The following is a 15,666-nucleotide window of genomic DNA, read 5'->3' as shown; positions in this document are numbered from 1 at the left end:
GTGTGTCTCTCATGAATAAATAAATAAACTCTTTTAAAAATGGAATGAAATGAAATGAAATGAAATGAAATGAAATGAAATGAAATGAAATGAAATGAAATGAAATGGCTGCCATGAATTAAAGCTCTGAATTAAAGCTGGGCGTAGGTCTTAGCACATTTTATTGGTAGATATCCTCCCCAGTCCAGGTGCTTGGTTTCACCCTCTGATAACAAATGTTCATCAACAAACCTGAAAAGAACATAAGAGCAAGGTAAGAGGTGGCCACAATGCAAGAAACTAATGTGTTCTCCAAAATGTGAAAGAATTGTGCTTAATAGTAAAGCCCAGATGAGAACGAGTTCAAGAGCTACAGAGAAGGGTAAGTTATGTCCTTTTCTTCCATTTAAAAGGTAGGGTGGAGCACAATATATTTTAGGAAAAAAAAACTGTTTCAAGTGGCAAAAATACAAAAAAAAATAAATATTTTGTTTCTTAAAGAACACATCTTGGGTGCTGAAAAAATTTAATGGAAAGAGCTCTTACTTCAACTAAGACAAATGAAACTAAATATCAGTATCATTTGAAATAAATTAGCAGAAAGAACAGATGGGCATTTCACCTGTAAACACAGCCCCCTTTAACCTGGTTATAATTCCTTGCCTTGATCTCAAGAGAACTAAATACACACAGTTCTCAAATTTTGCTCCTATCATGATTATAGCTTATCATGACCAATGAAGCAAGATATTAATGGGATAATCATTTGTGTGTTGTCATTCTGTTCTCCAGTGCTTCCAGAAAAGCCACCATTCTACTCAGGGAGACAGATCTCACACACTTCCTTCTCTTTGCCTACCCACTCCCAAGCCCCCACACATCCAACTGAGAAGAAAGCAGAAAACTCCTGAAAGCCCTCTTCAAAGAGATTTAAATGATGACGTGAGAGTAGAGAAGAAAGGGAAGTGCTTTGGGGGGCAAGATTAAGAATTGTAGAGACCCTGACTGAGAGGAATATGGTGCCAACATTACCATTCTCCAAACATAAATCAAAACAAAAACAATACTAACCTATAATATCTATAAAAAGAAATCCAGCTACATTTAGATTTCTTTTGATCAATAAAATGATGTTTTGTAATAATAACTATTTTAAAAGTTTCTGTGTGTGTGTGTGCCCAATCCCCTATGTTGTTGGTACCCTAATTGACTATTTATTCTTCCATTGGGTTTATCTAACCCTTAATGCTTGAAAGGAAAGATATTCCCAAGATTGGAAAGTAGAAGGTTAGTAAGAACCACCCCCCCCCCACTCTGCCTTGGCTAGTAGGGGGACTTCCAAGAGAATGGCTTCAATGGGTTTCTAGAAAGTTTGGGCTCTAGGCCCAGGGGTTCCAAGCCCTGCCGAAGACTGAGGCACCCTGAGTATGATGAGAAGCCAGAGAGCCGTAGCAAGGGCCCCTGCAAGCTGGGACAATGGCCAGCCCAGTGGTGAACCCTGTGGATGGTGTCCCATGATTGATGAAGTCTTACTATATGTAAGAGCTTGACACAACATTGGGGTAGCGTCCCAGTAATAACCACAATTGTATCTCCTTCCGGCTTGGCAGAACTAGGAAAATAGGGTTATTTTCATACACTTGAGTTTCTGGCCAGAAATTTGAACTTGCTCTCTCCTGGACCTGTCACCCTGGTGGTGCCTCTGCAGATATGGCTAAAATCTCCCTTCCTGGACAGTGGAGCCCATGGCCTGTGAGAACACTTCATCTAGCACATCAGGCAATTTTCTTCCCTGGTCTAACTCAGCCCATCAGACCTTACACCTTAGGTATCCGTGGTCGGGTTGGGGTCTTACAGGCAGGACTGGAGCAAGAGGCAAAAGATGCATTGAATACCATTACCCATCTCTGGTTTTTTTTTTTTTTTTTTAATTTATGATAGTCACACACACGCAGAGAGAGAGAGAGAGAGAGGCAGAGACACAGGCAGAGGGAGAAGCAGGCTCCATGCACCGGGAGCCCGATGTGGGATTCGATCCCAGGTCTCCAGGATCGCGCCCTGGGCCAAAGGCAGGCGTCAAACCACTGCGCCACCCAGGGATCCCTCTCTGGGTTTTTGTATTCCAGAAAAAAACCCATAATCCTACTACGATGATACATCATCATTCATTATATTGAGAGGATATAAGACAAGGTGACACTCTGGGGAGACACATCCCACTACAAAATGATGAACTGTTTCAGACAGCAGATGTTGTCACCCATCCCCCTCTTTCTAGTGTGTAGGGAGAGGAAGGGAGCGTACCCTTATCGGATTTCAGGATCAGATATCACCGATGTAGCCGAAAAGAGTGAACGCTTTGTCATTTTAACAAAGCCCATTTTCAAAGCGTTGTCCCTCTCTGCTACTGTACTTATCAAAGAGAATCAGATTATCATCAGAACAAGGCCCAGGATAATTTTATAAAGAAAAGTAGATCATTGCTCTTTGGAATTTAATTACTGGGTTTAATTTTGTAGATGCCACCTTCTTTCAGTTTTTTTCCTCTAAAACACATCCTTGGATTTTTCTTCTATCCTTTCTGATTTTATGAATCCCCATCTAAAAGTATTAAGTACTGGGTTTATTAACATTTTTTTCTTAATTGACTTTTAAAATCCAGTTCTAAGCCTCAGTCTCTATGAATCACTTTGGTAACATCTCCTCAGCGAAGATAATGGGTTAGTTTGTTAGGGTATTGCTCTCATAGCATAATATTAAACCATCTATCCACAAATATGGGCTTCCCTGGGCTTAATTGCTGAGTACACTATATTGAAAAAACAAGGCTACTCTCTATATGATAAAAATGAGCAAAATGTGTCTATAACAACCACATATGAAATCTAAAGTTATCATCAGAGCTGTAGTTCCTCTTCTCCCTCCTAAAATGTAAAAGGAAGTATGACAGGGTAGGTGATTACGAAGTCAATCAGCAGTAGTGGGAAAGAGAGCATAAGAATATCACTCAGGGGGATCCCTGGGTTGCTCAGTGGTTTGGCTCCGCCTTTGGCCCAGGGTGTGATCCAGGAGACCCAGGATCAAGTCCCACATCAGGCTCCCTGCATGGAGCCAAAAAAAAAAGAATATCACTCAGACCCATGAGGTCACAGGGAAGGCTCAGACCCTTCTTCCTCAGGCACAATGTGATGTCAGAAGGATGTTTTCCAAATCAGAATCCTTGATGCATGGTGTAATGAGGAGGAGTGTGGTCATGAGCACGAGTACTCCCCACTTCCCCCTAATTCGTTGGTTCATTGCTTCATTCATTCATTCAATACATATTTATCAAGCCTCTGCTCTGGGCCAGTCACTGGGCACACAATGCATAAGAATGATGCATTTCCTATCTTCATGAGGCATATTATCTAGTAAAATCCAAATTTACTTTATATAAACAAACAACATGGAAAAAAAGTACAAACATAAAAGCTAACTGAAACAAATTTAGACATTCATAGCTGCAAATAATTAAAAAAAAAACTAAATAATAATCATCATCCTTGTTATGCCATGACCTGATTTTCTGCAGATAATGACCCTAATACTAAAAAGACTTTCCAAGTACCTTCTTTACAGCTAAGGAAGCTAAAGTTGGGGCTTGCTTAAAGCCAACAGCTAGGAAGTCCAAGTGGTGGGGTTTGACCCCAGACCCGTCAGTTTTCAATACTCCACTCTTCCCCTGTACGGGTACATCTTCTCTGGGCAGAGGGCTTTTCCTCCAGGAGCCAGAATTGTATTAGAATAACAGAAAGAGACCTACCTAGACCCTATTAGCTTAGTGCATTAGTAGAAATGCTTCATAAGGATTTATCATCTCTTTAAAAAAAATTAAAAATAACTCTTATATAGAGATCACTTCTATTTCTTCTAAAATACTGTAGTTGAAAATATCATCATTCATATTTACCCCTGTTATTAAAGTCCACACAATCACTTATTTTGCCAAGTCTACAGACTTTCTTATGTTAGGTATATAATTCATCACACTTCTCTTTTTGTTCTAGCTTCTAGGAACTTCTAGGCTTAAAATCGCAAATCTTACTTTAATCCATTCATTTGCTCATTCAACAAACATTTATGGAAAATGGTTACTTATGAGTGTGATTATTTTATCCCTGCCTTAAAGGGCTTTGATTTCTTTTTTATCTTTATTGTAGTTGCTTTACTTTTATATGCTTATTACAATGTGTTTTATTACATGGATTTTTGGAGATAGGAGAGCATAAAATGTAAACAGCTAAAACAGTTTTACTGTAAAAATGATAGGATCCAGGATACACTGTAATAACAGGGCTTATAGTCTTATAAACTCTGGGTTAAAATCTTGATCCTACCTGACTTATGGCATGAACTAAGACAAATGACACATTCTGAGCCTCTGTTTCATAAAATGCGACCAAGAATTCCCATACAAGATGTTTACAAAGATTAAATAAGATAATATACATAAAGCAGCTGGCACTGCCTGGCACATCAGTATTTTATAGTCACTCCTTGGGAATAAAGCAGGTAAATAAATATGCAACAAACAATTCCACCTATAAATATCCAGTTTCTGAGGTGGGTGAGCTTGGTTTCCATGGAAAATAAATGGACATTTTTAAAACCTCAAAATTTAAATTAATTTTAAACTGCTTCCCTTTGGTCCTCTCCAAGATTCTCGGCAATGTTCCATCACCCCTGGTTGTTGAGCCCTCTTGTCTAATTATAAACTAAATTCTGGCTTGTTAGCAGAAAAGATTTTCTCAGGCTCTGTTCTATAAACAATGCCAGAGAAATTGCAGATGCTTTGAAAACTGGGAGGGCCCTCCCAGTCTGAACTTTTTTCATCTTAAAGACCCCACCAAAGACTCTAGCTTTACACATTGTATATTTTCTATCCACAAGCACAGCACCTGATGCTTTCCTCTTTGATGACATGAATCATGCTGTCTTACCGTGTATTTCCATGCCTGCCTCACCCATAGGAAACTTCTCAAAGGCTGGCCATATTTCTCATTCCTATTCATCTTACTTCCTAGCCTAGTGGCAGGCACATAGTAGGTGCTCAATAAATAGTTGCTGACTCAATGAATAAACTAACCAATTAATGAAAAGCTACATGAGGCCAAGGACCATATCTAATGCATTGTGTCATCTTCCCATAGTACCTATTATAGTGAATGAATGAATGACCATTTAGCTGAGTCCACTTGAGATACAAAGAACTTTTTCAATAATGATGATTCAAGTATGATCTTTTTTTAGCTTAAGCCACAAAATAATAACTTCTTAGAATCCCAGAGTGTCAATGTTTAGAGAACTTTTGAAACCATGATCAACACTCAAGTTTGGATGTCTTGGTGACTATTCTCATCAAAATTCTCAAACAAACCTTGTGAAGTTCTCACAGTGTTCTGGTGTGGAGCCTTGGTGTTGTACCATATCCCTTAGTGATAGGGGAAACGTAGACACAGAGGGGTGAGTGGCCTGCCCCTAAATCAGACTGAGTTTAGCAAGACCCACAGATAGGGCCTGACTTGTGTTCCTCCTAGAACACAGGTCCACTTCATGTCTAAAAGACGTGAAAGAGGCCTGCCAGTGGTTCACTCACCACCCAAGAGATTCTTGGAAAATAACTCTCCCAAAATCAGGCTCAAGGACACCAAGCCCATAGAAAGGTAGGGGGTGCTTCTAAGTACTTCCACTCAGGAACTGTTCACTTTCCCGTCATGTGCAATATCAACCTGCACATGACATGCATCCCCTTCCTGGATTCCCACTCACACCTAAAGCCCAACCTCGCAGAGCCTTTCTTTGGGTGGCAGGCCTGACAAAAGTCTGAGGAGCCTCAACTTCATTACCAAGTTACTTGGTACCCCTCCCCTTTCTCCTCTTCCCAATACCTCCACTGACCAACACAAAGAAATATCCAAGCTCCTTTCACTTCACCTGCTTCTCCTCGTCTTTGCCCTAATTCTTATATTTTCACACACAAACGGCTCAAGAAGACATTTCCCCCTAGACGGGGCACTTCCCTCCATAAGAAGAATCTGGGAATAGCTGTTAAAGAACGACTTCCCCCACGGGGAGCACAGTCGCTCAATTGTTTCCCCAATATCCAATCTCCTCTGACAAGCTTAAAATCAGAACTCCTGAATTTTAGTTGGGTACATGGACACCCAGAGCAAACTTTCCCAGTCTCCCTGGCTGCCAGGTATAGTCATGAGATGTGAGAGGAACTAACATGGGCAACTGAGCATGTGCCTCCTTACAAGGAGAGAGCATATCCTCCACGGCCTCTGTATCTGCTTCGACAGGATGAAACGTGAACATGGTGGTAACTGCTGGAGCACCCTCTCAGATCATGCAAGTAAATTGTGTGTTGAGGATGACAAAGCAACAGGATTGAAGGAGTTGGTGTCCTGCCACCACACAGCTTCTACTTCAGTCCTGAGCCACATACCCACAGACTATTACGGGAGGGACAAATGGACTCTTCCCTTGGTTAAGCTACTCTTATTTTGGTTCTTTGTGACAGCCATTAAAACTATATCCTGAAAAAAAGAAAAAAAAAACTATATCCTGCTTAACACACCTCTTTACACAGATATTGGCAAAAGTAAGCAGCATCAGTAAATACTGTGACAGGCATTCTAATCAGATTATCCATTAAAATAAGCCCTGCTCATTTCCTTTCTATCGCTTTTTTTGTTTTGTTTTCCTCGTTCATGTAGAATCATTCTGCCAACTTTTATCAAGTCAACAGATCTCTATTGTTTGGGGCTATAAATAAAAAGTTTAGCATTTTGTATGCAACAAGATTTTTTTTCAAACATTTCCAATTGACACGACCTGCTTCTGAATTCAGCTTTAGTTGACACTTAGATTAAATTTAAATATTTAAATTTCAGTAAACTGAAATTTTTATTTCCTTCAGGGTTTTTTCCTACGAATGTTTTGGTATGAAATTTTCCACTCTACAGAGAAACAAAATATCTTTTTAAGAACCTCGAGAAATTACTAATGAATCGTGTTCAAGAAATCTTTTAAGGTTTTGTCATACTTGCTTCACTTAAACTTTATGCATATTATTCTGAAGTTTGCTTTTTCATTCATGAAAAATGCACACTAGTTCATTCATTTTGATTCTTTTGTAATTATTCTGCAAGGTATCTGCCCTCCCATTGATGAATGGCAAGGTTGTTTTCAATTTTTCACTATTCCAATCAATGCTGAAATGAACATTCTCACATCTAACTCTGGGGCACAGGTTCAAGTGGTTTCTAGGGTATATCCCTGGAATTAAACTGGTAACACTGTAGTGTATGCACATTTTCAACTTTAACAGACTTTACTAAATTGCTCTCCAAACTCGCTCTACCAATAATCTCATTTCTCTATGTTTCACTACTATATCTTGTCAGCTTTCTTACTTTTTTGCCAAAATCATGGGATTAAAATGGTATCTCATTTTAATTTGCATTTCCTTGATTACTGGTTAGGTTTATTTGCCAACCAGTTTTCCTATTCTGGGACTTGCCTCTTTATATTCTTTGCCCATATTACTATTGGATTGTTTGGATTTTTCATTGATTTGTAGCTAAATCTTTACATTATTTGGAATCTTGAATTGTTCTAGTTATATGCATTACAAATATGTTCTCTTTCCCTATGGGCTTTTAACTCTGATACACAGAATTTGAACATTGTAATGTCAATTCTTTTTCTCTATAAATTGTACTTTTGTCCTGATTAAGAAATATCTTCCTACCTGAAAATATAAAAATATTCTTCAATATTTTATTCTAATAATTTTAAAGTTTTTCTTTTCAAATAGAGGTCTTTAATCTATGGAGAAGTAAATCAAAATTTAAACTTAAATTTTTTAAGTCTAAGAAAACCAAATAATAGCTTTTATGACAAATTGAAGGACTGGTGAAAGGAAGAAAAGGATTTGTGAAATAGTAATGACATCCAAAAGTATCCGGAAAAAAGATCAGAATAGCCAAAAGAACTCTGCCATATGTATTTTTTCTTTTAATGTCACTTTTAAAGTACTCTTCAGATTCTTTCACCCATTTTTCATACAACATATGATCCTCAGCAAATGCATTGAGCTAAGTCTATGCCCCACTCCGGATCTACTCATCCTCATGTACCCTACAGCCTTGGCCACTTGCCTTTCTTCCCAGGCTGGAGCAATCCCAGATATGGCTCACATCCCAGCTGCTGCCACCATCACCTCATATCCTAACATCTCCAATTTTCTCAGCCTCCCCAGGGATGAAGACTGGCTTGGCCACGGATTCCTCTCTGCACCAGCTGTGTGGGAACTGCAGCAGGTCCAGGGTGCAGCCCCAATCTGATTTTCCTAGCCATTGGTTGCCCAAAAGGGCAACATCAGGGAAGCAAGGAAAACTCAGTGTGCCCTTTGGGCAGGCTTTCCCCCAACGAAGCGATGATGGAAACAGGCTTGCAAATAAATGTCATGCCTTTATTTTTCTTCCACAGTGAACTGTTCTAAGAAGCAGTGAATAGTGAATCCATGTGGCCACTCAGGAGATGTCCCACATCAGCCAGCAATGTTTTCTAGAGAAGGTGTGCCTAAGCTTAGCAACTTACTGACTTGTCTTGCTTTCCTCCTTCTCTGCCTTTTCCCCCTCCCTCTTGCATTCTTAGGATTACATCCTTTTCTCCAATAAACACTGGCATGAAAGTTTTGCTTCACACTCTCTTTTCTAGGGATCCTACACTAAGAGAGCTTGCTTAAATTTTTCAAACATGTATTATCCAACAGCAACTAAAATTTACAATTTTTATCAGAACCAGTACACAGTTTTGAATTTGCATATATGACCCATTTCGAAGGCCAGAGACGTCTACTGGGAAACTTCTAGGAGGGATCTTTCTCTCTGATAAAACAGAGTGGCAGAAGAAGAAAATTCTCTTTTGCTTTCAAAACTCCCTTCCTTCTCACTCGGAATGTGTTACATGGGAACCTGAGGTTTGGAGCTGCAGCTGCCATCCTGAAATTCTGAGATGGCCTCGCAAATGGCAGAGCTGAGTGGTGGAAAGAGCCTTGGTACCTGATGACACCTCTGAGCCCCTGAACCAACCCGGGAACATACTATCTCCAGTCTTCCTGTTCTATGAGATAATACTTAAATATCATCATTGTTAAGCCATTATTGGGCATTCTGATATTTGCAGCCAACGTTTCCCTAAATAACACAGCTAATTATCTGCACCCCCGTAGTAATTGGAGCCATTGGAGCGGATATGAAACCAGTAGAGAAGGCCTTGGGTAGGATTCTGAAAAATGCCATTGTTAAAAGGACAGACAGGAGGGAAGGAATCTACCAAGGAGTGTTAGAAGGACTAGCTCAGTTCTTAACAATCTCAAATAACAAAGGTAACAGTACTTACACTCTAGCAGCACCACAAGTAAGAAATATAACTGGAAACTGTCGATTTAGCTCTTTAATTGCAAATCTGCTCAAATATTTGACCAAGATAAGGTGGAAAACAGGAACCACAGGTTTTTATCTAAATAAACATCATGGTTTTTTTTTAAAATTCTGTTAACTTTATTCTTTTTTTTCCACCCCATTATCCCAATCAAGAATTAGCATGGAGTCGTTCATTGGCAGATAAAGAGAACATCTTCAAATTCCTTGCTTAAGAGCTTCCTATGGGTTTGGCTCATGAAATTCATTTGGCCCTGGAGAAATCGCTTGTCAGCATGAAGCCAAGCTGATGAATAATTCTGACAACATCACACACCAAATTAGCAAACTGGCCAACTTCAGATTTCTCGACCAGCTACTATTTTTGCCAAGTTTTTAATTGTGAATGGACATGATAAGGTTATCCCTCTCCCTTCACTTAGAATAAATATTTGTACACTCACTGACATTACCCTCTCCATATAATGCATTTATTCTGTCATCGTGTTATTGGTGGCTTAAAGGGATAATATACTCTGCTAGACCATAGCATTTTTATGAAAGATGAGGTCAGGGAATACTTTGTGGGAGATAATAGTGCAATTTTAGAAATGTTGAAGGTAAACTAATTTAGCACTAGAAAGAAGAAAGGGCCTGGGAAAGGTTCTGGAGTCAAGAGCTGCTGTTGAATTTCGGCCCCGTCACTCAGAAACTGTGAGTAACTAAGCAAGTTGCTTAGACTCTCTGAATCTCAGTTTTTGCTCTGCCAGATAGAGATAATAATATCAACTCCCTAGGGTTGTTCTGAGGACTAAAGCACGTCTGGAAAGAGCTAGCACAGTGCCTGGCTTATAGTCCATTTTAATAACTAAAAAATCCTAAATCAAAACATATACAGCTGGTTTTTAATGTTGGAAAAGATTATTGAGGCTATTTTTTTCAAAGATTTTTAAAATTTATTTGGGGGAAAAAGAGCATGAGTGGGGGTGGGAGGGGCAGAAAGAGACACACAGACAGAGACAGAGACAGAAACAGAGAGAAGCAGACTCCCCGCTGAGCAGGGAGCCCTAGGCCAGGCTCAATCCCAGGACCCCAAGATCCTGACTTGAGCCTAAAGCAGAAGCTTAAGTGACTCAGCCGTCTAGGTGCCCCAGACGCTAATAATCTATTAAACATCATTGCAAAAACATTCCCCCAAGCAGCCTTCAATTTCTTAACTTTGTATATAGTGTTTTACTTTGGGCAAACAAAATCTCCATTTGTATGTCATCCTGTCTGTCCACTGTTTTCTCTTTATGGCCTCCGTGTTTATGTGTTGCTTAGGAAAGCCATTTTCATTTTTAAGACTTAAATATGTTGCCCTTTATTTTATCCTAATACTTTCTTAGTTACATAAATGCAATCATTTGAGTTTTTGTGTTAGATTAGGATCTAACTTTATATTTTTTCACCAAGTCAATATCCAGTATGCTCTTTTCTCTATTGAAATGACAACTTACCATAGACTAAAGTCTGTAAATGTATGCCTCCCTTTCTAAACTTTGCCTTCTGTTTCATTGATCAATTTATCTATTTCCGTATAAGTCCACATAAGCATTGTTTTCATTAATATTGCCGTATAGTATGGCTTAATATCTGGTAGGGCAAGATCCTTGTTATTCTTTTTTCTCAAAACATATTTTATTCTAGACCATTTTTTTTCAATCAGATGAACTTTGGAATCAGTTTATTAGTTTTCTTTCAAAAAAAAAATCCAGCTGTAAATATACTGAGATTGGATTGAATTGATATGTTTATGAAATTCAGTCTTCCCATCCAGATCTATTCAAAATGTCTTTTGTGTTCTTTAAAAGAGCTGTCTGAAAAAAAATAAATAAATAAGTAAATAAATAAATAAATAAATAAATAAATGAGCTGTCTGCACATTTCTTGTTAGGTTTATTCATATCTATATTGTATAGTTTTTGAGTTATAAGTACAATTCTTCTTAGGTTTTATGATGCCCATTTTACAGTTTTAGCACTAAGATGAGCAGGAATTTTATTTTATACTTTCTAATTGGTCCTCACTGGGATACATGGGAAAGCTATGGTCTCCAGCTTCTTGTGTGAACATGTGTGATCTTGAGTCTCCATATTAGTCTGATTAGTTTTTCCATTGGTTTCCTTGACTCTTTAAAAAAGAACACCAGATTTTTACAAGAAGTGACAATTTTATCTCTGCCAATCGAATATTTATACTTTATTCTTTTTCTCCTTATATTGTATATTTTCAGCCTTCCAAGACAATGTTGAATAGTAGCAGTGATAATGGGCTTCCCTGCCTTGTTTCTGACAGTAGCAGGAATTTTTCTGATTTTCCCCATTAGGTATAACGATTTTCTCCCAACCTAACTTTTGCCGAGCAATTTGATTAGGTACATGCACTGAGTTTCATCAAACACCTTTTCAGTACCTATCTACTTCCACCTGTTAGTAAATAGCTTCTCAAAGGTTGAAGCATCCTCGTATTCCTGGGATAAACCCTATTTTTTGTGGAATATTATTTTTTCTATGTGGCTGGATTTAATATGCTGATGGCTTATTTAAGAATTTTTTCATCCACTTATCAATGGGTGGGGGTAACTTTTCCTTTGTATGTATGTTCTCTGTGATATTTCTTGAGTTACTGTCTCCCAGGTCAAAGCCCACTCTGCACTTTGATTCATGATGCTAGAACTCTGCAAACCATGTTTCTGCTCTGCCAGCTGGCTTTTTATTAGGCTCTAACAAAGACTGCAAAGCTAGAAGAGGAAGAGGGGATTTACTCCTTCCTGACAGCTTGCTATGATCTTTCTGTTTGCTCCTTTTCCTGTGTGTAGTATCCCAGCAACGCTTCTTCATTCACCCAGGCAGCAGCAGGTCCTTCCATAGCAACAGCTGAATCTAGTTGGTGGGTTTTTTTCCCTGATACTTCCAGAACCAGCCTCAGCATGTTCCACATCCCCACTTCACCACATTCCAGACACTAGCACAAGGTGGGACAGCAGCCTCTCTTGAGAGATCTGAATTTCAGTTCATGGAGACATGGAGACCCTCCTCTAACCTATATAGTTGAATAAATTTAAGTTCTTCCCTTTATTTCTTCATGCCCTGGGGTGGAACCTGCTTTCTACAGTTGCTACAATGCTGATAACCTTAGAGTTCTCTTTCTATCATTTCAGTTACCTGGGTAATAATTTTACATCTAGTTATCAATTCTTTCCATTATTTTATCATTTTTCAACAACTGGCAAGTTTTCTCTCTCCTGACTGGACCTTCACTGGTCCACTAACCTGTCTGGCTTTGGTAAAAGGGTCTGATAGCCTCTTTGAATGATTCAGAAAGTTTTCCTTTATTCATCTGTTCCTTGAAGTTAATAAAACTCTCCTATAGATATCTCTAGGCCTGGTGCATTTTAAAAGGTATATATTGAAACTAATTTTTAATTTCTTTTGTAAATACAATTCTATTCCATTTTTCTATTTCTTCTTGAGTCAATTTTGATAATCTATATTTTCCAAGAAAAGCAACCATTTCTTTTCAAATTCGTTTCATTAAGCTGTTCACAGTATCCTCTTAAAATTCAGTTATCACTCCTATTATATTTTGTCTTGGTAGAGAAACTTAGATTCAAAATCAAGTCCTTTCAGGCCTTCAAAAATTTGGTATGTTGTCTTTTAGCATTCTGCCAATGAGAAGTCTGTTACTACTCAGCTATTCTCCCTTTTGCAGAGAAAGATTCCCTTCCTATTTTATTCTCTCTTCCCCTGTAAAATAATTTTTTCTTTTTTTTTTAGAGTGAAGAATTTTCATCAGATGGATTTTGTTTCCAAAATTTTTCTGCTTGTAATTCTCTGTAAGAATGCCTATTTCAATGTAACATGTCTATTCAGTTTTAGAATTTTTTTTTATTGTTTTGGTAATACTTGATTATCTCCTTTCTCCATCTGGTAACCTTATCAGATGAATGTTGGACCAGCTTCTACTCCTGCCCATGATAGGGTAACAGGGACCAAATTTATGCTTTTGCCTTAAACGACTAAAAAAGTGGACAAAATGTTGGAAATGATGGGTATTAGACATTAGATAATAGAATTTAGGACTATCATCCCTGAAAAAAGTGAAAGAAATGAGATGAGACTTAGGATTGGTTCAGCTTACTGTTGGGAAGCAGTTTCCAGGCCATAATGCAGGGAAAATGCTGCCAAAAGAAATCACTTGGCAATCTTGCTGAGTTGAACATACAGAAATCAGATTTTAGAGATTGCTCAGCTATCAGATGGATGAAAATTAAGAAGTATGACAAGACTGTGGGGAAACAGGCACAGACACCCTCATACATGCTGGTGGGAATATAAACTGGCAAAACTCTTCAGGAAGGAAATTTGACTATATATTGTAAAACTACATACACATTTACCTTTGGAACCAGCAATCTCACTTCTTGAAGATACATTTTCAATCATATACACACACACACACACATATATATGTTCATTGCATCATTGTTTACAATTGCAAATATACGGAATGACTTAAATATATAGGGGACTAGTTGGATAAACTATGATACAACCACACAACAGTATAATGCCACTATAAATAACAATGAGGAAGATTTCTATGAGCTGATCGAGAATAATCTCCAGGATATTGCCAAGGGGGGGGAAAAGGAAAATACAAAGATGTATAAAGTATGCTATCTTTCCCATAAGAAAGAAAAGTAGGGCAGCCCGGGTGGCTCAGCAGTTCAGCACCGCCTTCAGCCCAGGGTGCAATCCTAGAGACCCGGAATCGAGTCCCATGTTGGGCTCCCTGCATGGAGCCTGCTTCTCCCTCTGCCTGCATCTCTGCCTGCATCTCTGTCTCTCTCTCTCATAAATAAAAATATTTTTTAAAAAAGAAAAGTATATAAGAAAATACGTTTCTGCTCATCTGTACAAAAGAAATGCAAGAAGGACTAACTAGAAACAAATAATATTACTACCTTTGAAGAGAGGGTGATAATGATATGGAAAGAATGGGAGAAGGGGAATGGCTTGGTAGGGATGAGAAGGGTAATGACACTTCACTGAATATACCTTTTGGATAGCCTTGACTCTTAGAATCATGGTCGGATTTCATATGCCAAAAGAGAAATAATCAATTAATATGAACTAGGATGAGTGTGTGCAGAGAGGAGAGGACGGCAAGAGGAGGACCCAAAATTGGGATGTTCATGTGAACCTAACTGTTTTACATGTGAATAATACAGCCACACTTGCTGCACCTCTGCAAAGTCGTATCAGAGTCCAAACCATACAGCAAGGACCCACTATGCAAGCCTGAAACTGCCTCATAGCCAGAGACCTAACTTTGTTATTCTTTTCCATGCCTGCACATATGGAGTCCTCTGTTTTATTGGGTTTCAGTTATTTGTCATAGCGACAACCTTAGCATCTGAAGAAGCCATCGTTGTTTAAGAAAACATTTATTATTTTTAGATTCATCTCTTTTTTTTTTTTTTTTTTTTTTTTCAGAAATACCTGCTATTGAGATCTGGACCATGCCCTGCCAGATAGGTGGCTGAGAATGAAAGCCATTAATTGGCATGGGGTTGGTGGAAAAGGAAATTCTTCTTTTATAAAATAAAGGGCATGATGTTGGATGAAAAGATTTCATAATCATCACTTTCTTCATGACTTTAGAATGTTCTTCATGCTCATTAACAAAGATTAATTATAGTTAGCCTTTTTAGTTTAATCAAAACTGGAAGAGAAGTAGGCACAGATTTTAAAAGCCTGGTGAGATGCTGAGTGAGTGCTTAAATGACTCACTGTTGGGGACCTTATCATGATGCGTTAGGTATAATGCTGAGAAATAATAAATAATCCAGAAGTCTTTTTCTTGTCTTTAAAAATATTGAGCTGCTAATTTCACAATGATTTCTCATGAGGAAATCATCAGAGACACACTCAAAGATTGCAGTATTATTTTTCATAGGACAATAATGGAAGGTACCTAGATATCCAACAATAGAGAAATGGCTCAGGACATTATGTTACATTTATACTGTGGTATATTATATATATATTTAAAATGTTTTCCAAAAAATAAGAAAAATGAAGTGTTTTCCAAAACCATCTAATGACATGGGGAAATACAATATTATAAATAAAATAATGCTACAGGGAAGTTTGCCTGCATAATGCTACCT

General features: G+C 38.2%; 1 protein-coding gene and 1 long non-coding RNA gene across 6 annotated transcripts in view; one reads left to right on the top strand and one right to left on the bottom strand.

Moving 5' to 3' along the window:
• The window catches only part of NR1H4 (nuclear receptor subfamily 1 group H member 4), a 110,894-nt gene that overhangs the window by 85,213 nt on the left and 10,015 nt on the right, over window positions 1–15,666 (bottom strand). The gene's annotated exons all lie outside the window — the stretch shown is intronic.
• On the top strand, window positions 5,435–15,123 carry LOC144281652 (uncharacterized). The gene is made up of 4 exons (XR_013350078.1): window positions 5,435–5,681; window positions 9,627–10,163; window positions 13,268–13,326; window positions 14,990–15,123. It is a non-coding gene; the product is annotated as an uncharacterized LOC144281652 (long non-coding RNA).

The sequence above is a fragment of the Canis aureus genome, chromosome 13, assembly GCF_053574225.1.
Source record: "Canis aureus isolate CA01 chromosome 13, VMU_Caureus_v.1.0, whole genome shotgun sequence".
Classification (NCBI taxonomy): domain Eukaryota; kingdom Metazoa; phylum Chordata; class Mammalia; order Carnivora; family Canidae; genus Canis; species Canis aureus.
The sequence above is the reverse complement of the archived record's forward strand: the minus strand, read 5'-3'. Positions and strand labels throughout refer to the sequence as shown.